The 27359-nt window shown below is 43.8% G+C and overlaps 1 protein-coding gene across 1 annotated transcript in view; it reads left to right on the forward strand.

The window, feature by feature from the left end:
- The window catches only part of ADGRL1 (adhesion G protein-coupled receptor L1), a 511328-nt gene that overhangs the window by 110323 nt on the left and 373646 nt on the right, over window positions 1-27359 (forward strand). The window lies entirely within an intron of this gene.

Here is a 27359-nt window from a genome sequence, read left to right on the forward strand (position 1 = left end):
ACATACATACTACATATATACTACATGCATGCTACATACATACTACATGCTACATACATACCACATATATACTACATACATACTACATGCATGCTACATGCATGCTACATGCTACATACATAACACATATATACTACATGCATGCTACATACATACTACATGCTACATACTACATATATACTACATGCATGCTACATACTACATGCTACATACATACTACATATATACTACATGCATGCTACATACATACTGCATGCTACATGCATGCTACATACATACTACATACATACTACATGCTACATACATACTACATATATACTACATACATACTACATACATACTACATGCATGCTACATGCATGCTACATACATACCACATACATAACACATATATACTACATGCATGCTACATACATACTACATGCTACATACATACCATATACATACTACATGCATGCTACATACATACTACATGCTACATACATACTACATATATACTACATGCATGCTACATACATACTACATGCTACATACATACTACATATATACTACATGCATGCTACATACTACATGCTACATACATACTACATATATACTACATGCATGCTACATACATACTACATGCATGCTACATACATACTATATGCTACATACATACCACATACATACTACATATATACTACATGCATGCTACATACATACTGCATGCTACATGCATGCTACATACATACTACATACATACTACATGCTACATACATACCACATATATACTACATACATACAATACATTCATACAATACATACATAGACATACAGTACATATAACATAGAGTAACATACTTACCAATACTTGTCACATTGTTCCCCGAAGCCATTGTCTTTTCCGGAATAAATATTAACATAACAAACCACAAAAATACTCACCCACGATCCGAAGCAGTCCACGAGTGTGTCCCACGACGATCTTGGGTAGAGAACGGCAGCATCAGCTGTTGCTGCCGTTCTCTACGGGCTGCAGGAATCCAATGACGGAAGGTAGGTATCCTTCCGCACTGTATTCCTCCGCCACTTAAAAAAAAAAAAAGTCCCTAGTCTCACTTTATGCCATTGCTGTGTGGGAAATTCCCACGCAGCAATGGCATAAAGTGAGACTAGGGACTTTTTTTTTTTTAAGTGGCGGAGGAATACAGTGCGGAAGGATACCTACCTTCCGTCATTGGATTCCTGCAGCCCGTAGAGAACGGCAGCATCATCTGATGCTGCCGTTCTCTACCCAAGATCGTCGTGGGACACACTCGTGGACTGCTTCGGATCGTGGGTGAGTATTTTTGTGGTTTGTTATGTTAATATTTATTCCGGAAAAGACAATGGCTTCGGGGAACAATGTGACAAGTATTGGTAAGTATGTTACTCTATGTTATATGTACTGTATGTCTATGTATGTATTGTATGAATGTATTGTATGTATGTAGTATATATGTGGTATGTATGTAGCATGTAGTATGTATGTAGTATGTATGTAGCATGCATGTAGCATGTAGTATGTATGTAGCATGCATGTAGTATATATGTAGTATGTATGTAGCATGCATGTAGTATATATGTAGCATGTATGTAGTATGTATGTGGTATGTATGTAGCATGTAGTATGTATGTAGCATGCATGTAGTATATATGTAGTATGTATGTAGCATGTAGTATGTATGTAGTATGTATGTAGTATGTATGTGGTATGTATGTAGCATGTAGTATGTATGTAGCATGCATGTAGTATATATGTAGTATGTAGTATGTATGTAGTATGTATGTGGTATGTATGTAGCATGTAGTATGTATGTAGCATGCATGTAGCATGCATGTAGTATGTATGTAGCATGCATGTAGTATGTATGTAGTATGTATGTAGTATGTATGTAGCATGCAGTATGTATGTAGCATGTATGTAGTATGTATGTAGTATATATGTAGTATGTATGTAGCATGTAGTATGTATGTAGCATGCATGTAGTATGTATGTAGCATGTAGTATGTATGTAGCATGCATGTAGTATGTATGTAGCATGTAGTATGTATGTAGCATGCATGTAGTATGTATGTAGCATGTATGTAGTATGTATGTAGTATATATGTAGTATGTATGTAGCATGTAGTATGTATGTAGCATGCATGTAGTATGTATGTAGTATTTTTTTTTTTTTTTTAACATTTAACACATTAGCCGGATGATGGGACTACTACTGTCCCATCATTGGCTAATGTGTCAATCACTGTCATGGTAGCAGGCATCGCCCGATGGGACTTGTAGTCCCATCGGACGATGCTTGCACAGACCCCCGGACATCAGCACAGCCCCCCGGCAGGCCGGCACAGCCCCCCAGCAGGCCGGTACAGACCCCCACAGGGTGCACAGCCCACCGGCAGGCCGGCACAGCCCCCCGGCAGGCCGGTACAGACCCCCACAGGGTGCACAGACCACCGGCAGGCCGGCACAGCCACCCGGCAGGCCGGTACAGACCCCGGGCAGTCCACACAGCCCCCCGGCAGGCCGGCACAGCCCCCCGGCAGGCCGGCAGAGACCCCCGGAAGGCCCGAAATGACGGCGCATCATGATGCGCACACACCGCGCATCATGATGACGTCATTCTGTCAATCAACTTTGAACTTCCGATTCCGATGCCGAATTCCGATATTGAAAAAATATCGGAAGTCGGTATCGGAATTCCGATACAGCAAGTATCGGCCGATACCCGATACTTGCGGTATCGGAATGCTCAACACTAGTCAGGAGATAACTAGGAGGGGTGGGGTTTTCTGATAAGTGGGCAAGGAGAGAGAAGTGAAACTAATTACTGTGTGCCTGTCAGATCTATTGCGCCTGACGGAGGGTTAAAATGGATTAAAGTTGTTCCAGAGTCAGTCCCAGACCTCCGATAAGTGATACCTTTATATGCATACAAACTGGACCCGTCACTAATGTCTTAAAGGCGGATGGGTGCATTTAGGGGCATCACTATCATCCTAACCTCTGACAAGCATCATTGTAGTGTAACAAGTCGAGGAAGCCTAGTAACATAGTGTTAAAGGTGAATTCCACAGTGTTATTCAGTGTATCCTCCCGATTCTCATCACTTATGGAAATGAACACTAATGAACAATCACATATTCATGTCTTCCTTTCTAATTGGGCATATCATTAATTAATATTGTAATAAGGAATTGCATATTCATAAACACGGATATCATTAGTTGATATTGAAATGAGCCTACACCTTCTCTTCTTTGATTTTAGATTGATGCGTGGTAGACAGAGGGATTCACCTCTTGACACCTGCGGCTAGTATACAGCACGGGTCTGTGTATATAGAGCAGAACATTATGTAGCCACACTGGAGCAACATGCCCTGGACTGTAAAGTAATGAAATGTATCTCTATATATACAATGTCAGGAACCAAAGGAGTCTAAATGAAGTACATCCCACCTTGAGTGCTCCATGTAATGAGGTAGAGCTGCTCGCGTGAGGGGTCTGTCCACACTGAGAGTGGAGATCTGTGTGCTAATCCAAACTCGCTTGATAGTATAGAGTACTTGTGTCATGTTGCCATACGAGAAACTGGAATAAGACTGGGCGCCTGAATTTGTTGTGGTTTGAATTCTGAAGTAAGGACTTTATGTTGATCTCTTGCAGTCAAGAGAGATATTTTGTTATCCTTTGTTTGCAAGTACACTGTCAAAAGTTAAGCCATGACTGCCTCTGGGACTGTTTAGCATCTGAACTTGCTCTCTTGCATCTTTGTATCTGAATCCCCAGATCCCAACAATTGGTGGAAGATGCGGGCAATGTTGCCAGGGAAAGTGGAAGAAAACTTTGCTTCTGCCTGTTTTGGAATCTGAAAACTACTAAAGTTGATACAAATCTACTCACACATCTATCCACACATCACATATCTTGGGTTCAAATCCCACCAAGGAAAACATCTGGAAGGAGTTTGCATGTTCTTACCGTGTTTGTTTCTCCAGTACTCCAGTACAGACATCAGTGATGATGTTTGTAAAGTGCCATGAAAAATGGCGCTATATAAGAGAATAAAATAAATAAATTCACACAACCCTGTCCATTGGCCACACCTATAATCTGTGGTTTCTGGATGGAAGCCATGAGAACTTCCTTTTACCGAATGGAATTCGTGGCTCCTCTTTTAATTAGCCCTCCTGAGGTGACTTCATTTGTGACTCACTCCATAATGATGGTTGGCTAATCAAAAGAAGAACCGAGGATACCATCAGGTGAGTGGTGGTTTTTATGGCTCCTGTCCAATGTCCTGTCCAACAGATTTGTGACTGATTGACCAAGTTGTACATATTAATTCTCACCAACTCTACAAACTATCCATGTTCTGGTTGTCATTGTCAGTAGGAAACCAATGGTTTTCTCATGGAACAAGTTGCTGTGTTGAGAGAGGCTGTTCACCTACTCGCCCATAGGGAATAGAGGAAAGGGCTCCTGATCTCGTGATGATGATATAGAGGTCTAACTCACCGTGTTTGAAAGACCTACTGACAAGTTCATAGAGAAAAACTCAATACTTGTAAGTTCGGAGAGGTTCTTGGACGTTATTTAAATAGGGTGGTAGAAAAGATATACTTTAATCTAACTTCAAAATAAGTTTAAAGCTACGTCATGCTTAAATTAAAAATAATGGTGTACCTGGGATTCACAAAAATGGTGGAATCCCACAGTGTTCATGACTCATGATTTAAAAATATAGGCCATCTTGTTTTCAGATGTTTTATCTACTGTTACTAGTTCACAGAGACTTTGAGCCCCTCTGACATCTTGGTCGCAATTATATTGGCTATATAAATGGTCTTACTTGAGACATACTCTACTGGGTTGCTCAGACCGAAAACAAATAGTTCACCAACTAGTGGACCAATGTATCATCTCTGCTGTAGGTGTTAAGGCCCCGTCACACACAGTGATCTCACTAGCGAGATCGATGATTTTGTGACACATCAGCGATCTCGCCAGCGAGATCGCTGTGTGTGATGGGGATCAGCGACCGGCCCCCCTGCCGGTTATCGCTGATCGTGCAGCATCGGCCAGGGACGTTTTACGATCGCTGGTCTCCCGCTGGCCAGCGCGCATCGCTGCATGTGGCAGCGAGAGACCAGCGATCAGTGACACTGGACGCCGGTTTCCAAGGTAAACGGCGGGTATCCAGGTTCCGCGGCTCATGGATACCCGACGTATACATTAGAAACCAGCGTCCAGCGTCACTGGTCCTGATCGCTGGGGCTGTCTATGTGACAGCTCACCTGCGATCAGCCTAACGATGTTCCAGCGATCCCATCATGTCAGATCGTTGGTAGGATCGCTGGGACATCGTTATGTGTAACGGGGGCTTTAGGCAGTAGGCGGTAGGTTTGTGAAATGGAGCAACGATAGTTATTGTGTGCTCACCACCTACTAAACCTGTTATTTGCTACAGGTCTCTAGTTGTGTGTGTGGTGGCCGTAAATGGCCAGGAAGTGATTGCCTTAATGGCTTCTGACAGCTTAGTTACCTTTTCAGAATGTATAAATCTTGCATAAGCTATTTGCCTTGTGCTGCCTTGTCCAAATCTTCAGTAAAAAATGTTTGGTGGAGATTAATGTCTCAGGCTACTTTAACACTTGCTTTTTTTGCGCTGCGCACCGTGCGCAGTGCAAATGCACCAAAAAAGCATCATGCGTTTGTGTGCGTTTTTTTGCGGGGTTGGGTGCGTTTTTTGCGCATACGTGCGTATTACCATGTGCATGTATGCGCACCCATAGACTATAATGGGTGTTTGGGTGAAAAAAAATGCATTGCGTGCGCATGTGTTTTTGGGGGGCAAGTCGGACGCACAAAAAATGCAACAGGATGCATTTTGTGCGCCCGACCGCACACTACAAAAAACCGCATGCATGTGTATGCGCACCCATGTAAAGTATAGGAAAAAAAACAGCGCAAAAAAACGCAAGTGTGAAACCAGCCTCAGATGTACTTTTAGGTGCGATTATGTCATATATTATTGGCAGAGGAGATCATGCAATCTTCAAAGTCATAACAAACTTTTCCATCAGAAAAATCTTTTTCAGTAATACAGGAAGAATATCTTGACATAAAGAAGTCAGTGAATGCCCTGAAGCACGATCTCTTGGGTAAGCCATTCAAGATGGTTTCTGTCAATGAACCACTTACCAGAATTATTAGGTGGACTTTAAGTTTACTGTATTAAGTTTTTTTTAACCATGATTGAATAAAGAAATTACAGTTTTACACCTTGTTCTGGAATTTTATCAATGTTTTGGAATTGGATACAAAGGTACAGTCATGGCCAAAAGTATTGACACCCCTGCCATTCTGTCAGATAATACTCAGTTTCTTCCTGAAAATGATTGCAAACACAAATTCTTTGGTATTATTATCTTCATTTAATTTGTCTTAAATGAAAAAACACAAAAAGAATTGTCCTAAAGCCAAATTGGATATAATTCCACACCAAACATAAAAAAGAGGGTGGACAAAAGTATTGGCACTGTTCGAAAAATCATGTGATGCTTCTCTAATTTGTGTAATTAACAGCACCTGTAACTTACCTGTGGCACCTAACAGGTGTTGGCAATAACTAAATCACACTTGCAGCCAGTTGACATGGATTAAAGTTGACTCAACCTCTGTCCTGTGTCCTTGTGTGTACCACATTGAGCATGGAGAAAAGAAAGAAGACCAAAGAACTGTCTGAGGACTTGAGAAACCAAATTGTGAGGGAGCATGAGCAATCTCCAGGCTACAAGTCCATCTCCAAAGACCAGAATGTTCCTGTGTCTACCGTGTGCAGTGTCATCAAGAATTTAAAGCCCATGGCACTGTGGCTAACCTCCCTAGATGTGGACGGAAAAGAAAAATTGACAAGAGATTTCAACTCAAGATTGTGCAGATGTTGGATAAAGAACCTCGACTAACATCCAAACAAGTTCAAGCTGCCCTGCAGTCCGAGGGTACAACAGTGTCAACCCGTACTATCCGTCGGTGTCTGAATGAAAAGGGACTGTATGGTAGGAGACCCAGGAAGATCCCACTTCTTACCCCGAGACATAAAAAAGCCAGGCTGGAGTTTGCCAAAACTTACCTGAAAAAGCCTAAAACATTTTGGAAGAATGTTCTCTGGTCAGATGAGACAAAAGTAGAGCTTTTTGGGCAAAGGCATCAACATAGAGTTTACAGGAGAAAAAAAGAGGCATTCAAAGAAAAGAACATGGTCCCTAAAGTCAAACATGGCGGAGGTTCCCTGATGTTTTGGGGTTGCTTTGCTGCCTCTGACACTGGACTGCTTGACCGTGTGCATGGCATAATGAAGTCTGAAGACTACCAACAAATTTTGCAGCTTAATGTAGGGCCCACTGTGAGAAAGCTGGGTATCCCTCAGAGGTCATGGGTCTTCCAGCAGGACAATGATCCAAAATACACTTCAAAAAGCACTAGAAAATGGTTTGAGAGAAAGCACTGGAGACTTCTAAGGTGGCCAGCAATGAGTCCAGACCTGAATCCCATAGAACACCTGTGGAGAGATCTAAAAATTGCAGTTTGGAAAAGGCACCCTTCAAATATCAGGGACCTGGAGCAGTTTGCCAAAGAAGAATGGTCTAAAATTCCAGCAGAGCATTGTAAGAAACTCATTGATGGTTACCGGAAGCGGTTGGTCGCAGTTATTTTGGCTAAAGGTTGTGCAATCAAGTATTAGACTGAGGGTGCCAATACTTTTGTCGGGCCCATTATGGGAGTTTTGTGTGAAATGATCAATGTTTTGCTTTTTGCTTCATTCTCTTTTGTGTTTTTTCATTTAAGACAAATTAAATGAAGATAATAATACCAAAGAATTTGTGTTTGCAATCATTTTCAGGAAGAAACTGAGTATTATCTGACAGAATTGCAGGGGTGTCAATACTTTTGGCCATGACTGTATTTGTAGTTGGAAACAGGTACATGGTATCATCTAGGTTGCTTTCTATAATGAGGTGGAACTGCTTAGGTGCTATCTTAAAGTGGATAGTTGTGTTATAGATGACCCTGAGAAAAAAGAGAACTCAAACAAGTTGCGGCACGGAACAATGGTTTAAAACTGGACTTCCAGATTTGTCATCTAGTTGAGACAAAAGTTTAAACTAAGAAGAAGGGACTTTATGTTCATCTTTGTACTCAAGACAGAAGTTGTGTCATCCTTTATCATGTCAAGAAGTCCAATTCTCAGGTATTGTTTTGTATAATTTCAGACCCCCATGAATCCCAAGTTCCTAAAAACGTATTGCACTTTAGTACAGTGCTTGTTATCTTTAAACATATAATTGTCTCACAATTATTAGACCTTATGTCAACCCTTACTTAAAAAAAGATTTTAAGTTTTCAGAGTTTTATGGCCCTTTAACTGTATTCCTGGACGTTTGTGGAAAAAAAATCTACAGACTTCAAGGCACCAGTAATAACATAAAACAGAACAAAGATACTTTGCATGGATGTGATTATGTTAAATGCAGGAGATAAGGAGCTATTGAAGCAAGCAAGATATGACTGAGAACATAACCCAGAAAGGCTCACATGTGACATCATTGCAAAAGCTTGTTCAACGAGCCAAAACTGAAGCTCGAAGAATGAAGCCGTTCCCATTCATCACTACACATTCAAAGAGCTTTCTCAGGAGGTAGAGACCCCAACTCCCAGATGCATAGCCTTCATTTTTACTCTCTTGGCTTTTGGTGATCTTGCAAAATTCAAGAATTCCAATGGACATTTGCCTGCTATTTCACCTGACTCCTGTTGTGATTATTGTAGTTTGCAGCTTTAATTAAACTGTGGCCATTTAACATAACATAAAAAATATGAAAACAACCCTATACTAAATGAAATCTGGCCCACCGATTAACTGTTCTCTATCCATTGGAAATCATTGATTATCACTAAGAAAAATAGCCTCTAGCCAAACATAGAATCGTAGAATCCTAGAATGTTAGAGTTGGAAGGGACCTCCAGGGTAATCGTGTCCAACCCCCTGCTCAATGCAGGACTAAACCATCTCAGACAGATGTCTGTCCAGCCTCTGTTTGAAGATGCCCATTGAAGGAGAACTCACCACCTCTTGTGGCAGCCTGTTCCCCTCGTTGATCACCTTCACTGTCAAAAAGTTTTTTCTAATATCTAATCTGTATCTTCTCCCTTTCAGTTTCATTCCATTGAATCTCACGTTTCCACGTGCAAATGAGAATAAGGATGACTCCTCTGCACTGTGACATCCCTTCAGATATTTGTAGACAGCTATTAAGTCTCCTCTTAGGCTTCTTTGTTGCAAGCTAAACATTCTTTAACTGTTGCTCGTAGGACACACTTTGAAGTCCACTTTGCAGTATGATCATTGAGCCAGTTATGAATCCACCCAACCGTAGCCTTGCCAATCCCATACGTGGTCATTTTTCAATAAAGATAGTATGAGATACTTTATTAAATGCTTTGCTGAAGTCGAGATATACTACATTTACTGCATTTCCCTGATCCACACAGTCAGTGATTCTATCATAGAAGGAAATTAGATTATTCTGGCATTACTTGTTTGCTACAAACCCATGCTGGTTCTGGTTAATTACTGTATTCTTATCCAAGTACTTACATACATGCTGTTTAATTATTTGTTCAAAGATCTTTTCTGATATAGAAGTAAGGTTTGCGGGCCTATAATTTCCTGGCTCCATCCTCTTTTCCTTCTTTTCTTTTTTTAAGATAGGGACAACATTTGCCCTTCTACCATCTTCTAGGACTTCTACTATTCTCCAGGATTTATCAAAGATTCTGGCTAGTGGCTCTGCAATTTCCTCTGCTAACTCTTTCAGTACCCTAAGATGTAATTTATTTGAACCAGGAGATTTAAATTAATTTAAATTAGCTAAATGTTCCCTCTCCATCTCTCTTTTTATAGATAGTGTGGATTCTGTGCTCTCTATGCATATTCTATGCAGGGAATATCCATAGTGTGCATATTCCCTGCAGTCAAGGGAATAGCTATCCAAGTAATGTATGAATGGATTGGTTCTGCCAGACTGACTCTAGTTGATGAGAAGTCATGAGCAGAGACCTCCGTTGGGACATCCATATTTCTTAATAAGATGTATAGACAGGGTTAGGGTTCTCTAAATTGAGAGCAAGAGTCCATCCCCAATCCAAAAGTAACGATGAACATTTCCAATAGTCAAGAGTTTTTAGTTACTCATGAGATGTTCTGGTCTTGTGTCATCATTCAATAATCTCTGGACTACTAGTCAACTTAAAACTAATATCCAGGTTGAGGAACACTATATAATTTGGCATATTTGTCTTCAAAAGACTATCTCATTTATTGGGAGTAACGGTACATCCTATAACTAAGACATCTCTAAAATTCATGAGTATTTCAGATAATCAGAAGTACCAGATCTCTCACAAGGTGCTTAGAACCTAAGCATTAATCAGGCAGTACAAATAAGACTTATGTTGGCCGAACCCGCAGATATTGAGGGGTTCAATCAACAGTCTAATGTGTATGGGGGTGTCAGCCAAATGATGGTCAGGAGTGATGTAGATCAGGCATGTTCGATTTCGGATTGCCAATAACTTTGTGCTCCCTGAGAAACCCGAGATAAGCCACTGGCCAATGTGACAGTTGACAGCTTTTTCCTAGAGAATACAGGAGCGCTTGAATGAACAAGTGCTCTGATGTATGGGAAAGACGGCCAGGATGGCTGTCCGCTGAATGAACATTTGGCCACCTAATGTTTATGGCTGGCCTTAGGCAATTTGAAGTCATTCGATCACCTATATTCTACTACTTATTCTATAACCACTAACCATTTTAATCAGGAGCAAGGGTCTGTTTCATATCCAAAAGTCATGAGTATTTCAGATGATCAAAAGTGCCACATCTGCTCAATCAGTCACATATTGTTAAGGTAACGTAAGGTAATTGGACCATCTGAGGTCCAATGGCCATCATAAAAGTGCAAAGTAGATTAATAAGGTTGGCCAACTAACAACATTTAATATTTATTCATAAGGTTGATTACAGCTTGACTTAATAAGTGCATCATTTGTATGTTCTCACGTTTGCTGGGATTTGTGATTTTCCTTCACATACTCTAGTTTCTGCCATTCTTTCTGTTTGAATATGTTTGGTGCAACAACTCCATTCCTGTCTATGAGTGTTCAGTTGCTAAATTTGTATACTGTTCATAAAGTTAGAACAAAAAAACTCCCAGAGGCTCACACAGGGAGAGCATGTGACTGTATTTCCTGTTTTTCCTGTGTCTGTGTATGAGAGAAGCAGCCTGCTGCAGATGCTGCACAGATAGAGACACAGAAATGATTTATTCCTGATCTATTAAGCTTATCATAAATTGTTCCTGTTTGTTCCTGAATAAAGAAGCTCTGTTGTCAAACACTTGGAGTGTATCCTGAATAATCCACTGCCAACACTTTCAAATGACATACACAATAGAGATTGTTAGTGATGACGATGTATAGAAAGTGATGCTAAATATATTGATGCCATATGGGATATCTGAGACATGGCTGGACGAGAGCCATGACTGGGCGGTTAATTTACAGGGCTACAGTCTGTTCAGAAATGACCGAACAAATAAGCGAGGGGGAGGCGTGTGTTTATATGTAAAATCATCCTTAAAGTCCATCCTTCGTGATAATATATATGAATCTAATGAAAACGTAGCGTCCCTGTGGGTAGAGATAAGGGGAGGGGGGAAAAATAATAAGTTACTGATAGGGGTTTGTTATAAGTCTCCAAAAATAATGGAAGCCACAGAGAATATCCTCATAAAGCAAATAGATGAAGCTGCGACTCAAGGAGAAGTCATTATTAGGCTGGGTTCACACGTAGCGGAACTCTCGCAGAAATTACCGCGAGAGTTACGGAATTCCATTCTGCAGGAAAATCGCATTTTAAATTCCCACGATTTTCCCGCGGAAAAACTAGCATTTTGCAAGCGTAATTAGCTTGCAGAATTGCTAGCGCTTTCCAAGAGATCTGTAGTATCGCTTGGAGAACTGATTGACAGGTTGGTCACACTCGTCAAACATAGTGTTTGACAAGCGTGACCAACTTTTTACTACTGAGGCTGCCTATGCGGCATCAATAGTAAAAGATAGAATGTAAAAAATAATAATAAAAAAATAAAAAATGGTGTTATTCTTACCTTCCGACGTCCCGCGCAGCCTTCCCGCCTCTCTCCACGCTCCCGTTCCCCAGTAATCCTTTGCGAAAATGCCGCGATGACGTCTGTTCTCGCGGGATCGCGACGTCTCGCGGTTATTCGCGATGACGTCGCGCGAATGACCGCGAGACTTCGCGATCCCGCGAGAATAGACATCATCGCGAGCATTTTCGCAAAGGATTACTGGGAACGGGAGCGTGGAGAGAGGCGGGAAGGCTGCGCGGGACATCAGAAGGTGAGAATAACAATATTTTTTATTTTAAATTCTATTTTTTACAGGGATATGGTAACCCAAAAGCTCGGAGGACAGTCTCCTCTCCTCCGTACCGTGGGTACTATCCGCAATTGTTCTGCTTACTTTTCGCATGGTGGGCACAGCCACATGCGGAAAGTAAGCAGAACAATGCATTCCTATAGGTGTGGGATCGCCGCGATTCCGCAAAATTAATGAGCATGCTGCGTTTTTTACTGCAAAGCAATTCCGCTGCGGTAAAAACCGCAGCATTAGCACAGCATTGCGGAATCCCATAGGAATGCATGGGATGCTTATTTTTCACGTTTTCGTGGCAAAATTGCGCTGTTAAAACCGCCGCGGAAACGCTAAAAAAAGCCACGTGTGAACTCAGCCTTATGGGGGACTTCAACTACCCTGAAATACATTGGGGAACCGAAACCTGCAGTTTCAGCAAAGGTAATAGGTTTTTGACAACTATGAGAGACAATTACCTTTCACAACTGGTTCAGGACCCAACAAGAGGGGGGGCACTGCTAGACCTAATATTAACCAACAGGCCAGACCGCATATCAAATGTAAGGGTTGGGGGTCACTTGGGTAATAGTGATCACAAATTAATAAGTTCTCATGTATCCTTTAATAAGATGTGTAGTAGAGGGGTTACAAGGACACTAAACTTCAGGAAAGCAAATTTCCAACGGATGAGAGATGATCTTGGTGCAATTAACTGGGACGATATCCTGAGACATAAAAATACACAAAGCAAATGGGAGATGTTTATTAGCGTCCTGAATAGGACCTGTGCACAATATATACCGTATGGGAATAAACATGCGAGAAATAGGAGGAAACCACTATGGCTAAATAGAGCTGTAAGGGGCGAAATAAGGGACAAGAATAAAGCATTTAGAGAATTAAAGCAAGTAGGTAGTGATGAGGCATTAAATAAATACAGAAAATTAAATAAATTCTGTAAAAAGCAAATCAAGACCGCAAAAATTGAGACAGAGCGACTCATTGCCAGAGAAAGTAAAAATAATCCCAAAATATTCTTTAACTACATAAATAGTAAGAAGCTAAAAAATGACAGTGTTGACCCCCTTAAAAATAGTCTTGGTGAAATGGTGGATGAGGATGAGGAAAAAGCCAATATGCTAAATGACTTTTTTTCAACAGTATTTACACAAGAAAATCCCATGATTGATAACATGATCACGGATAAAAATTCTCCATTAAATGTCACCTGCTTAACCCAGCAGGAAGTACGGCGGCGTCTAAAAATCACTAAAATCCCCAGGGCCCGGATGGGGTACACCCCCGAGTACTGTAGGAATTAAGCACAGTCATAGATAGACCATTATTTTTAATCTTTAAAGATTCCATAATAACAGGGTCTGTACCACAGGACTGGCGTCTAGCAAATGTGGTGCCAATATTCAAAAAGGGGACAAAAACTGAACTTGGAAATTATAGGCCAGTGAGTTTAACCTCAGCTGTGGGTAAAATCCTGGAGGGTTTTCTAAGAGATACTATACTGGAGTATCTGGAGAAGAATAACCTCATGACCCAATATCAACATGGGTTTGCAAGGGACCGTTCCTGTCAGACTAATCTGATAAGCTTTTATGAAGAGGTAAGTTCCGGACTGGACCAAGGGAATGCAGTGGACGTGGTGTACATGGACTTTTCAAAAGCTTTTGATACGGTGCCACACAAAAGGTTGATACATAAAATGAGAACAATGGGGATAGGGGATAATATGTGTAGGTGGGTTAAGAGCTGGCTCAGGGATAGGAAACAAAGGGTGGTTATTAATGGAGCACACTCGGACTGGGTCACGGTTAGCAGTGGGGTACCACAGGGGTCAGTTTTGGGCCCGCTTCTTTTTAACATATTTATTAATGACCTTTTAGGGGGCATAGAGAGTAGAATTTCAATATTTGCAGATGACACGAAACTCTGCAGGGTAATCAATACAGAGGAGGACAATTTTATATCACAGGAGGATTTATGTAAACTAGAAGCTTGGGCTGATAAATGGTAAATGAGCTTTAATGGGGATAAATGTAAGGTCATGCATTTGGGTAGAACGAACAAGATGTATAATTATGTGCTTAATTGTAAAACACTGGACAAAACTGTCACTGAAAAAGACCTGGGTGTATGGGCGGATGACAAACTCACATTTAGTGGCCAGTGTCAGGCAGCTGCTGCAAAGGCAAATAAAATAATGGGATGCATTAAAAGAGGCATAGATGCTCATGAGGAGAACATAATTTTACCTCTATATAAGTCACTAGTGCGACCACACTTAGAATACTGTGTACAGTTCTGGTCTCCGGTGTATAAGAAAGACATAGCTGAACTGGAGCGGGTGCAGAGAAGAGCGACCAAGGTTATTAGGGAACTGGGGGGTCTGCAATACCAAGACAAGTTATTACACTTGGGGTTATTTAGTTTGGAAAATCGAAGGCTTAGGGGTGATCTTATTACAATGTATAAATATATGTGGGGACAATACAAAGACCTTTCTAATGATCTTTTTACCCTTAGACCTGTGACGGGGACAAGGGGGCACCCTCTACGTCTGGAGGAAAGAAGGTTTAAGCATAATCACAGACGCGGATTCTTTACTGTAAGAGCAGTGAGACTATGGAACTCTCTGCCATATGATGTTGTAATGAGTGATTCCCTACTAAAATTTAAGAAGGGACTGGATGCCTTTCTTGGAAAGTATAATATTACAGGGTATATACACTAGTTTCCTTGATATTGCGTTGATCCAGGGAGCTAGTCTGATTGCCCTATGTGGAGTCGGGAAGGAATTTTTTTCCCCAATGTGAAGCTTACTGTTTGCCACATGGGTTTTTTTTGCCTTCCTCTGAATCAACATGTTAGGGCAGGTTAGGATAGGATATGGATTGAACTAGATGGACTTAAAGTCTCCCTTCAACCTTAATAACTATGTTACTATGTTACTATACAGATAATAAATGAAGCATAGTGCACCTGTAACCATCACTCCATGCCAACAGTGGACCTCATTCTCATAATTAGTAGGGGACACAATGTGGGGTACACAGTGACCATGCTATTATCAAATGGAGAGGTGCTAAATGTTTTTTTAACGGGACAGTCTCTAAGGCAGCAGCACTTACACAGAGTCGTTCAGCCGGGAGAAGAGTGGGATGCTTAGGAGGATACTTACTGCAATGTTTAGATTTTGACTGGAAGCAGAGGTTGAGGTTGGTATTGAGTGATATGATGCGCTTCCCTGAAGAGGTGTGTTTTCAGGGAACAGCTAATTGCATGGACAGATTGTGATAGGAAAATCCACAGGCTCAGTGCAGTTGGGAGAGTAAAATGTTGTTAGTGGGAGGCAGAAGCCAGTGAGGGGATAGACATTGACAGAGCACATTTATGGAAGCAGGGCGGCACTCAAAGACAGGAGAAAGATGGTGCCGATGTGGCGCTATACGCTAGACTCATGTTGTTGTAAGGGGTACGGGGGCCAGTTTAATGCCCTGGACTCCTTGCGTACGTCCCTGGTAGATTGTCATATGGAGTGTATATATGTTCCTGATAGAAACAGTGTATCTCATATGTCATGTAATGTATATATATATATATATTGTGTATTGCAAATGTACTGATGTTCATGTACTGTATAGATACAGGAATAGTGTAGGACTTAGCCCAGTAGGGTTGCACAATAGAATAGCATAGAATATGGGTTAGATAGACCAATAGAATTAGGTTAGTTAGGAGGGGGTAAGAGAGAGTAGTTGGGGGGAGCTTCCTGGAATTAGTCAGAGTGTAGAGAAGGAGTGTGTGAGCCGGAAGCAAGGGCAGGACAGTCGTGTCCAGGGGGGAACATTTAAGTGAGGAGACCAGCAGTCCAGGGCCTAGAGATGACAGTCACACGTGGTGGAGGAATATCTTGGCAGCATCAGAATGGTAGCAGCTAACTTCGTGGGAACAACCCTAAACGTCTGAGACCTAGGGCCTGGTAAGGAATGGAAGAGCCATTTCTCGACTTCACCTCTGGAGAGGGAAGCAGGCGGGGAACTCCTGAAAAGGGTTAGTCTGACCAGTAAGGAAGCTGAGGGACCGGCGGATCCGGTGGATATTTCTGGAGGAGTGAGGGACAGAACAGGGAACGGAATGGTGATATTCTGCAAAGAATATTGTGCTGTTTCTGTGACTTACCCAGCTCGTCCAGTTTAAATTGTTTTGTTGAAGATGAACCTGGACTCTGACTATCATTGTGTGATGTTAAAGGAAAAGGACTCCCGGCAGTGTGAAATGGACTTTGACTTGCAAGTGAGTGAACTACCATGTGTTAATAGAGCGGAGGGCCAGGGGGTGCCAGTGCTGCCACTCTCAACCACGACCACCCCCCTGGTCATGGTTTCACTGTGACTTTTTATTTTCTCAGCTCTTTCCTTGTCTGGATATTCATATTCCAAAAATTATAAAAGTGGCATGATCTCTGACATAAAAAAGGAAAGCTCAAGTGAGAAGATGAACAGATTGTCAACCAGAAAGAGCCTTAAATAGTCAAGTAGAGGACACGTATTTTTAAGTAAGGATGTGTGAATGTTAAAGCCTAAAAATTAAAAAGTTAATCTCTTAAAAAAATTGAAAATGATAGATGAAAATGTTATTTGGCCATTTTTAAAACTATAGTAGTTTTCTTGGTGATCTATTGGATCCAGTGATGTCTCGTCTGTTTGGGTAGGGTAACGCTCCCCTTTCTATTAGAAGAAGCTAGGATCTCAACATTTGGTATACAATTTGCCCAATGATATTATCAAGTAGAGGTCAAGTACTTCTGAATAACGTTGTGCGAATGTTAAAGCATAAAAATGAAAAAGTTAATCTTTAAAAGGAAAATTAAAAATGATAGATGAAAATTCTATTTGGACATTTATAAAATTAGGATTGTTTTGTTGGTGATCTAGTGGATCGCCCGATATCTAGTTTATTCGGATAGTCTAGTACTAATCTTTCGTTTCCCACTATTGGAAAGTAGTATCTTGAAATTTGGGATTCTGCCTGCCTCGTACGCAGATAGAAGAAGGCCCCTGTGCAAGAACAATATATGGGCCCTTTCCAGGCCAATAGCTCATCATAATGCACAATTCCACCTGATTGGGAGGTGAAAGTGGGACCCCTTACCTCATGTGTGACTGCGCAGGTTTCACCAATGGTGTATCTCCCCTGATGTGCCCTATGATATTACTCTTTCTAGAGATGAGCGACATTGGATGTTCCTGGCAGACACTTATCTCCATCTCTGATACATGTTTATGGGGCAGTCATAGCTACCATATGTTAACCAAGACTGACAAAAAATACATCACTTTCTCGAAAAATCTGGTGCTTAATCTAAGCGCAATGGCAATTCCCATAAGGCTTTTTGACCATCTCTTCCAGATTTCTGAATAGCACATCTAGTTAGACAATCGTATGTCTCTTTCTCCTATATTGCTGCATAATTCATGATTCAGAGAGAAAGCTTAGGGTCAGGGTGACTCTCCTGATCGGTGCTGTAATACAGTAGTTGCTATCTTGTAAGACATTCAGCTGTCTTAAAAAAAATTGTATGAGTCATGGACCGATTTCCTTGGAAATAAATGTTAAACATTGTTTAAATCACTTGTGAAACTGTTTTAAGTAGCACCGACTATCAGTTTCTAATATATCTGTAAATGTTAAAGTGTTGGGTCATAAAGACAATCCCTGTCAGTGTGCTCTATTCGGACAGATGGATGTCATAGAGGGAGATTCCCCCATTTGGGATCTCCTCCATGACCCAGAATGGGTAGCCGCTGGAGGACTAGTGCAGCTCTCGCTTCTAGAATCAATGCCCAATCGCCCAATCAAAATCAACTGATTGCCAGGGGTACGAAGAGCAAGACCTTGGGTAATCAGCTGGATTTTAAAAAAGGTTATCCATCAGGTGACAGCACCTCAAATATTAATTAATGTTACTAACGGAATTTAGCCTATGATAAAGTTCCCACAGATGTGGGATAAAGATGACCCTGAAATGGATGGTGACCAACAGGTCTTTTAATGCCCTATTAGCGGAAATCTGTCACCAGGTTTTTGCTGAGTTCAGTATAACACACCCACACCACTGATTGGATGCTTTCTGTGTACACTGTGCATAGGCAGAAAGCTGCCAATCAGTGGTGGGGGCGTGGTTATACAGAGCTCATGATATTAGAAATGAGAAGATCGCTTCATGTTACCCTAAGATCCTGGTCAGTGCTCTCTGACCATGGAAAGGATCTGTGCAAACTTCCTTGCTCTCTGGGTTCCCAGACTCAACTGATGATTAGCCGAGCTGGCGAGATGTAACCTTTACATTATATACTGCACAGATGACATCATACCAGGCCGGCTAATCAAATGCCACACTAGTGAAACCAGACGCTCAGAAAATTCCAAAGAGCATTGTCCTGCGCCGCGGCTGCCCGAAGTGATCCGCTTATCTCTAATGAATATGGAGTAGAGTTGAGCGACTTTTGGTTTTTTAGGGTCGCGTTTCGTTTCGTGAAACCCGACTTTTCCAAAAGTCGGGTCGAGCAAGATCGTCCGATTATAGGGAAAAGTCGGGGTCGTCCCGAAACACGAAACCCAATGTAAGTCAATGGGGAATAAAAGTCAGCAGTGAGAGGAGGACAGGAAACACACCTACAGTGCCCATTTGAATGCCAAAAGCATCAATCCTTCTTACTTAAGCTTGTCAACCTTAATTAACTTCATAATACAAGTTACGCACTGAAAAATGGGGGTTATTTGGCTAAAGTTGTGGGGGGGGAGGGCTGGCTGCAGGTTTTCATGTGCCCTGGGCGAAAGAGCGCCCCTTTAACACATACCACAACTCATCATGCTCCGATACGGCAGAGAAATAGCGGTATAGTACAATGAAAAATACCTCACTTTTTACATCTCATGACGAGGCCCATCTATTTCTCCATACAGAATCATTGGTCCCATATAATGTTTGAAACAGTATATGATGAGCTCCACATAATGCTACAGTATATGTTGGTCCCCATGGATGAAGCTCCACTGTCTTATGGGCCCAAATAATGCTCCAAACATAATGGGCCCCATTTCTAATGCTCTAGTGTATAATGGGCCCTGTAAATGCTGCTCCAGTGTCTGATGTCCACCTTTGGAATGTTCCAGTGTATGGTGGGCCCCATCTATCATTCTCCAGAGTATAGTGCTCCCCAAAAATTGCTGTCCCAACATTGAAAACAATCAAATAAGTCTCCTCGCTAGGGAATCCCTGTACTTGTCTGGATTCCTCGTCGTCCCCATCTTCCATCTCACTGCACAGTATTTCAACTTTGCAAGTGCTGTGATCCTGAGCAAGCAGGGGGGGCCCACTCGTTGGCGACGGCACTGGAACAGGGCCCCTGATAGTACGGTGGTGTGTCTGATGGCGGGTGGGCCGAACCTGCACTTTCATCTGCAGCTTCCTCTTTGTCACCGTGTAAGATGGAACTGTATATGGGAAGGGTAACCTGAGTTTCATCAGGGTCAGATTCAGGTCGTGTAGCATGCGAGGGGAATGTAGTGGTCTGGGTCAATGTACCAGCAGATTCATCGAGCAGTGGCTGGGCATCAGTGCACTTGTGTCGCCCCCAGGAGTACGGTCGCCACAGTGGCATTACCTTCTTCCTAGGGAGTGTGATGTCATGCTTGGGAGCAACGAACGATCTCTCTAGCAGGTTAACTGATTGGGCGGCGTTATTCCCACGAGTCATGACCCTCCAAACAGCGTTCATGAAGGCAAAGTGTTTGTTTTACGTGGGCAGTATGGTTGCAAAGCTGAACCTTAAAGGAATGTCCAGAAGGGCACCACCAGGAGTGGAGCCTACGGTTAAATTCGACTCCACCTGGGAAACCTCAACCATGCCAGCTACAGAACAGATGCACACATTGCAAGCTTAATTCCGTTAACGAACGAGACTCCGTCATGCCCCGCGGTCCGAGTCCGGCTTACTAGAGGGACACGTGAGGCTCTGGCACATGAGATTGGCCAATAACTGGTGTGTCATGCCCTTACATGTCCGTGGCTGCATGTGCGCTACACTGAAAAGGCCAGCGTTTGTCGCTTACAGGTGCAGATAACCCGCTGAACAACGTTAGTGATGGGGATCACTGATTACAATTATTACCCGCGAACAATGATTTCCCAGTAAGTGCAGGACAACCGCAGTTCCGGAATTAGGCCTAACCGTCATTCCTGAAAAAATGAAAAACTTACGTGTGCAAACCACAGGTGCTGTAGCTTGCTTAACAGCTCGCCAGCCGTTCTCACACCCAGTATGGATTACACGTGATTGCACAAAGGTGAGAAAGGGTACCGTATCCCCAGATAACATGTATGGATAGCGTACACATTCAAAATATATGTCTATACATCAGGAGGCAGGCTCAGACGGTGTTAGGCCCAGTATGGATTGCACGTGATTGCACAAAGGTTAGAAAGGGTACCGTATCCCCAGATAACATGTATGGATAGCGTACACATTCAAAATATATGTCTATACATCAGGAGGCAGGCTCAGACGGTGTTAGGCCCAGTATGGATTGCACGTGATTGCACAAAGGTTAGAAAGGGTACCGTATCCCCGGATAACATGTATGGATAGCGTACACATTCAAAATATATGTCTATACATCAGGAGGCAGGCTCAGACGGTGTTAGGCCCAGTATGGATTGCACGTGATTGCACAAAGGTTAGAAAGTGTACCGTATCCCCAGATAACATGTATGGATAGCATACACATTCAAAATATATGTCTATACATCAGGAGGCAGGCTCAGACGGTGTTAGGCCCAGTATGGATTGCACGTGATTGCACAAAGGTTAGAAAGGGTACCGTTTCCCCGGATAACATGTATGGATAGCGTACACATTCAAAATATATGTCTATACATCAGGAGGCAGGCTCAGACGGTGTTAGGCCCACTATGGATTGCACGTGATTGCACAAAGGTTAGAAAGGGTACCGTATCCCCGGATAACATGTATGGATAGCGTAGACATTCAAAATATATGTCTATACATCAGGAGGCAGGCTCAGACGGTGTTAGGCCCAGTATGGATTGCACGTGATTGCACAAAGGTTAGAAAGGGTACCGTATCCCCAGATAACATGTATGGATAGCGTACACATTCAAAATATATGTCTATACATCAGGAGGCAGGCTCAGACAGTGTCAGGCACAGTATGGATTTGACGGCCCAGACTACACAGCGGAGGAGCAGGGAGAGGTAAAGATTGCAAATGCTGGGGCCCTGCCCAAGCAAGGGGGGCCCACTCGTGGGCGTCGGTACTGGCACTGGGCCCCTCATAGTATGGCGGTGTGTCTGACGGCGGGTGTGCACCACCACCGTCAGAGACACTTGATTGCACTATGAAGGACCCTGTACCAGTGCCCGCGCCCAAGAGTCGGCCTACCCACCAGTCAAGGGCAACGGCACTCGCACGGTGTCGTGCGCTAGGTGGTGACCCCGGCCATGGGGGGGAGGCAGCACAGTTAGGGAGTTTTAGAAAGTGGCATATGTTGATGTTGGACATTCAGCTGATGCAAAAGGTGAAATAGGTCAAGTCCCAGGAAGAGGTGGACCAAAGCAAGCCATTTTTCTGTCACCCTATGTGTCATCAGGGGAAGGTGGGACAAAATCCTTGGAAACCCATGCGTGGTTCATTTAAATGAAGGTTAGATCATCCACATTTTGGGTTGACAGACGGGTCCTTTTTTCTGTCAGGATTGATCCAGCTGCACTGAAGACTCTTTCCGATAGCACACTTGCAGCTGGGCAAGCGAGCTCCTGTAAGGCATATTGTGCCAATTCAGGCCAGGTGTCCAGTTTAGCGGCCCAATAGTCAAAGGGGAATGACCTGTGTGGGAGAACATCGATATGGGAGGAAAAGTAGTTTGTAACCATAGTTGACAACTGCTGTCTCCTGTCACTTTCCATCGATGCAGTATTACCAGTTGTGTTAGCGGTACTTGAAAAATCAGTCCACAACATTGTTATGAAACCCCTGTCTCCAACGCCACTTCTGCTGTGTGCACCACGAACACCTCTGCCAAGCTGCCCCCGGCCCGTACGGCTCGTGTGAGAACCATCACCGCTGCTGTGTGCTGGCAATGCCTCAAGCAACCGATTTACCAGAGTTGCTTGTTTATTAGCCAATATTAGGTCAAGGTTCTCCTGTGGCATGATGTTTTGTAATTTGCCTTTATAGCGTGGATCCAGGATGCTGGCCAACCAGTAGTCGTCATTGTTCATCATTTTGGCAATGCGTGGGTCCCTTTTTAGGATCTGCAAGGCATAATCTGACATGTGGGCCAATGTTTCCGGTGTCAATGATGCACTGCGAGTGCTGGTTGGAGGAGCACTTTCTGGCAAATCCACATCCCTCCAGTCACGCACAAACCCTGTACCAGACCTTGCCACGCCAACATTTTCACTTGCCCCACGAGATGCATCCGCCTCCCCTAAGTAATCATCCCCATCATCCTCCTCCTCCTCCTCTTCTTCCTCCACCTCTTCCAGGAGAGGTCCCTGAGCAGACAATGGCTGAATGTCATCAAGGATTCCCTCCTCCTCTTCCTCCTCATCAACATTGGCTGCAGACGCCTGCTCCTTAAGGTGCGTCAAAGTTTGCATGAGCAGACGCATAAGTGGGATGCTCATGCTTAGGATGGCGTCGTCTGCGCTTACCAGCCGTGTGCATTCCTCAAAACACTGAAGGACTTTACAGAGGTCTTTCAGCTTCGACCACTGCACACCTGTCAACTCCATGTCTGCTCTCAAAGTGCCTGGCCGTGTATCCTCCCACAAATGCATTATGGCCTGCCTCTGATCGCACAGCCGCTCCACCATGTGCAGGGTGGAGTTCCACCTTGTTGCAATGTCGATAATGAGGCGGTGGTTGGGAAGGTGGAGCAATCGCTGCAGCTTCTGCATACGAACGGAGTGTACAGGCAACCGGCGGATGTGCGCGCACAGTCTTCGCACCTTCTGGAGCAGGGCTGTTAACTCCGGATAATTTTTGAGGAAGCACTGCACCACCAGGTTCAAGGTGTGAGCCAAGCAAGGTATATGGCTGAGTTTTGAAAGGGCTATGGCTGCCACAAAATTACGGCCGTTATCACTAACTACCTTGCCTGCCTCAAGATGTACACTGCCCAGCCATGACTCAGTTTGTCGCTTCAAGTACTCGGCCAGCACCTCGGCGGTGTGTCTGTTGCCCAAACACATCATCTGCAACACAGCCTGCTGACGCTTTCCACTAGCTGCTCGATAGGGGGACACATCGTGTGCAACAGTGGCAGCTGCAGATGGAGTGCTCGTACGACTGCGCTCTGTGGAAGAGCTTTCGCTTCTGGTGGAGGAGGAGGGTCGAACGCCTACAGCCAAATGTTTCCTATACCGTGGGCTAGGCAGCACTGTCCCACCACCGCTGTCCCCTGTGGACCCTGCATCCACCACATTAACCCAGTGCGCAGTGATGGACACGTAACGGCCCTGGCCATGCCGACTGGACCATGCATCAGTTGTGAGGTGCACCTTTCCGCTCACTGACTGCTTGAGTGCATGGACAATGCGGTCTTTCACATGATGGTGGAGGGCTGGGATGGCTTTGCGAGAGAAGAAGTGGCGACTGGGTAGGTCATAGCGTGGTACTGCATAGGCCATGAGTTTGCGAAAAGCTTTGCTTTCCACCAACCGAAAGGGCATCATCTCAAACGAGATTAGTTTGGCAATGTGCGCGTTCAAACCCAGTGTACGCGGATGAGAGACTGAGTACTTTCTTGACCTACTCATAGTGTCTGGGAGGGTGAGCTGGACTTGAGAGCTGCATATGGTGGAAGTAGCGGTGGACAGGGCGGACTGAGAGAGGGTTGATGATGGTGATGGAGTTGGTGTTCTTTCTGATGGCCTAGAATCAGTCTTTCGTTGATATAACAGTGGGATTCCCTGACTGCTGTGGCCTTGCAACGACACCTCAACATTTGCTGCTGTGCTAACCGGTGGGCTTACAGTGGGGGAAACAATGTAGCGTTGCTGACTACCTTCGTTGTGATCAGTTGCACATGTGGCACTTGAGGTTTGGTGTTGTGTCCACGCTTGCAAGTGCATGCTGGTTAAATGTCTAAGCATGCAACTGGTATTCAAATTTTTCAGATTTTTCCCTCGGCTAAAGGTCTTTGCGCACTTCTTACAGATAACCTTGGCCTGATCATGAGGATTTTGGTAAAAAAAGTGCCACACTGCACTCTTCCTACTTTGGCAGACATTTTGCGGCTTAGCACGCTGTGATCTTTTGACCCTCTGGACAAGCTGTCCAGCAACTCTTTTGATGTTTGGAACCTGTCTTTGGAGTGCTCCGGGCCTGCCAGATAACAGCTGTTGCGATGTCGATGTCTGCTGTGGATGCTCCTCATCTGAGCTATTGGAAGCAGCACCCTCTTCCCCCAATGGATGCCAATCTGGGTCAACAACTGGGTCATCCATCACCTCCTCTTCTATGTCATGTGCACCTTCCTCTGTGTCACCGTGTATGGTGGTATAGTGTGCGGGAAGGGGCACCTGAGTCTCATCAGGGTCAGAATCTGTCTCTGTACACTGCGAGGACAATGTAGTGCTCTGAGTGAATGTACCAGCAGAATCATCCATCAGCGGCTGTGCATCAGTGCACTCCATGTCAGATTCATCTTGGCCTGGGTAATTCACCATTTGACTTGATAATCCAGGCATGGTATATGAAAACAGCTCCATGGAGTAATCAGTAGTATGGCCTGCGTCATCCTTCAATCTTGGTTGGGGTGAAGGACACAAGGAAAGGTGTGGTTCATGAACATGAGCCTCCAATGACGACTCAGTGCTTTTACTTTTTACAACTGAAGAAGAGGAGGCGATAGAGCTGGAGGCTGAGTCAGCAATGTAAGACAAAACTTTTTCCTGATGCTCTGGCTTTAAAAGCGGTTTGCCAACTCCTAGAAAACTAAGCGTTCGAGGCCTTATGTAGCCAGACGATGACGCAGGCTCAACACCTCCTGCATTCGGTCCTATTTTGCTCTTGCCACTACCATCAGATCCACCACCAACACCATCATTACCAGCTGCCAACCCCCACCCAATTCCACGGCCTCTTCCACCAGCCTTCCTCATTTTTGGTAGAAATGTAGACAAAATCCAACAAACTATATAGTAATGTAAAACAAGGTACAAGGTGTCTATAGGACAGGGGAGATTTTGAATTTCTGCAGACACTTGTGGACACTGGAAACTTTTGGATTGTGTGAGGGCCACTGATATCTGAGCGCTATGTCACAGGCTCGATGGCACAGCTGTGACAAAAGTGACGAGAGGATAAGGGAGATTTTGAATTTCTGCACACACTTGTGGACACTCGACACTTTTCGATTGTGTGAGACCCAATGAATATCTGAGCGCTATGTGACAGGCTCGATGGCACAGCTGTGACCAAAGTGACTAGAGGATAAGGGAGATTTTGAATTTCTGCACACACTTGTGGACACTGGACACTTTTGGATTGTGTGAGGCCCAATGAATATCTGAGCGCTATGTGACAGGCTCGATGGCACAGCTGTGACCAAAGTGACTAGAGGATAAGGGAGATTTTGAATTTCTGCACACACTTGTGGACACTGGACACTTTTGGATTGTGTGAGGCCCAATGAATATCTGAGCGCTATGTGACAGGCTCGATGGCACAGCTGTGACCAAAGTGACTAGAGGATAAGGGAGATTTTGAATTTCTGCACACACTTGTGGACACTGGACACTTTTGGATTGTGTGAGACCCAATGAATATCTGAGCGCTATGTGACAGGCTCGATGGCACAGCTGTGACCAAAGTGACTAGAGGATAAGGGAGATTTTGAATTTCTGCACACACTTGTGGACACTGGACACTTTTGGATTGTGTGAGGCCCAATGAATATCTGAGCACTATGTGACAGGCTCGATGGCACAGCTGTGACCAAAGTGACTAGAGGATAAGGGAGATTTTGAATTTCTGCACACACTTGTGGACACTGGACACTTTTGGGTTGTGTGAGGCCCAATGAATATCTGAGCGCTATGTGACAGGCTCGATGGCACAGCTGTGACCAAAGTGACTAGAGGATAAGGGAGATTTTGAATTTCTGCACACACTTGTGGACACTGGACACTTTTGGATTGTGTGAGGCCCAATGAATATCTGAGCGCTATGTGACAGTCTCGATGGCACAGCTGTGACCAAAGTGACTAGAGGATAAGGGAGATTTTGAATTTCTGCACACACTTGTGGACACTGGACACTTTTGGATTGTGTGAGGCCCAATGAATATCTGAGCGCTATGTGACAGGCTCGATGGCACAGCTATGACCAAAGTGACTAGAGGATAAGGGAGATTTTGAATTTCTGCACACACTTATGGACACTGGACACTTTTGGATTGTGTGAGGCCCAATGAATATCTGAGCGCTATGTGACAGGCTCGATGGCACAGCTGTGACCAAAGTGACTAGAGGATAAGGGAGATTTTGAATTTCTGCACACACTTGTGGACACTGGACACTTTTGGATTGTGTGAGGCCCAATGAATATCTGAGCGCTATGTGACAGGCTCGATGGCACAGCTGTGACCAAAGTGACTAGAGGATAAGGGAGATTTTGAATTTCTGCAGACACTGGACACTTTTGGATTGTGTGAGGGCCACTGATATCTGAGCGCTATGTCACAGGCTCGATGGCACAGCTGTGACAAAAGTGACGAGAGGATAAGGGAG

Source organism: Dendrobates tinctorius, unplaced genomic scaffold, assembly GCF_039654945.1.
Source record: "Dendrobates tinctorius isolate UK_male_01 unplaced genomic scaffold, ASM3965494v1 ptg000104l, whole genome shotgun sequence".
Lineage (NCBI taxonomy): Eukaryota > Metazoa > Chordata > Amphibia > Anura > Dendrobatidae > Dendrobates > Dendrobates tinctorius.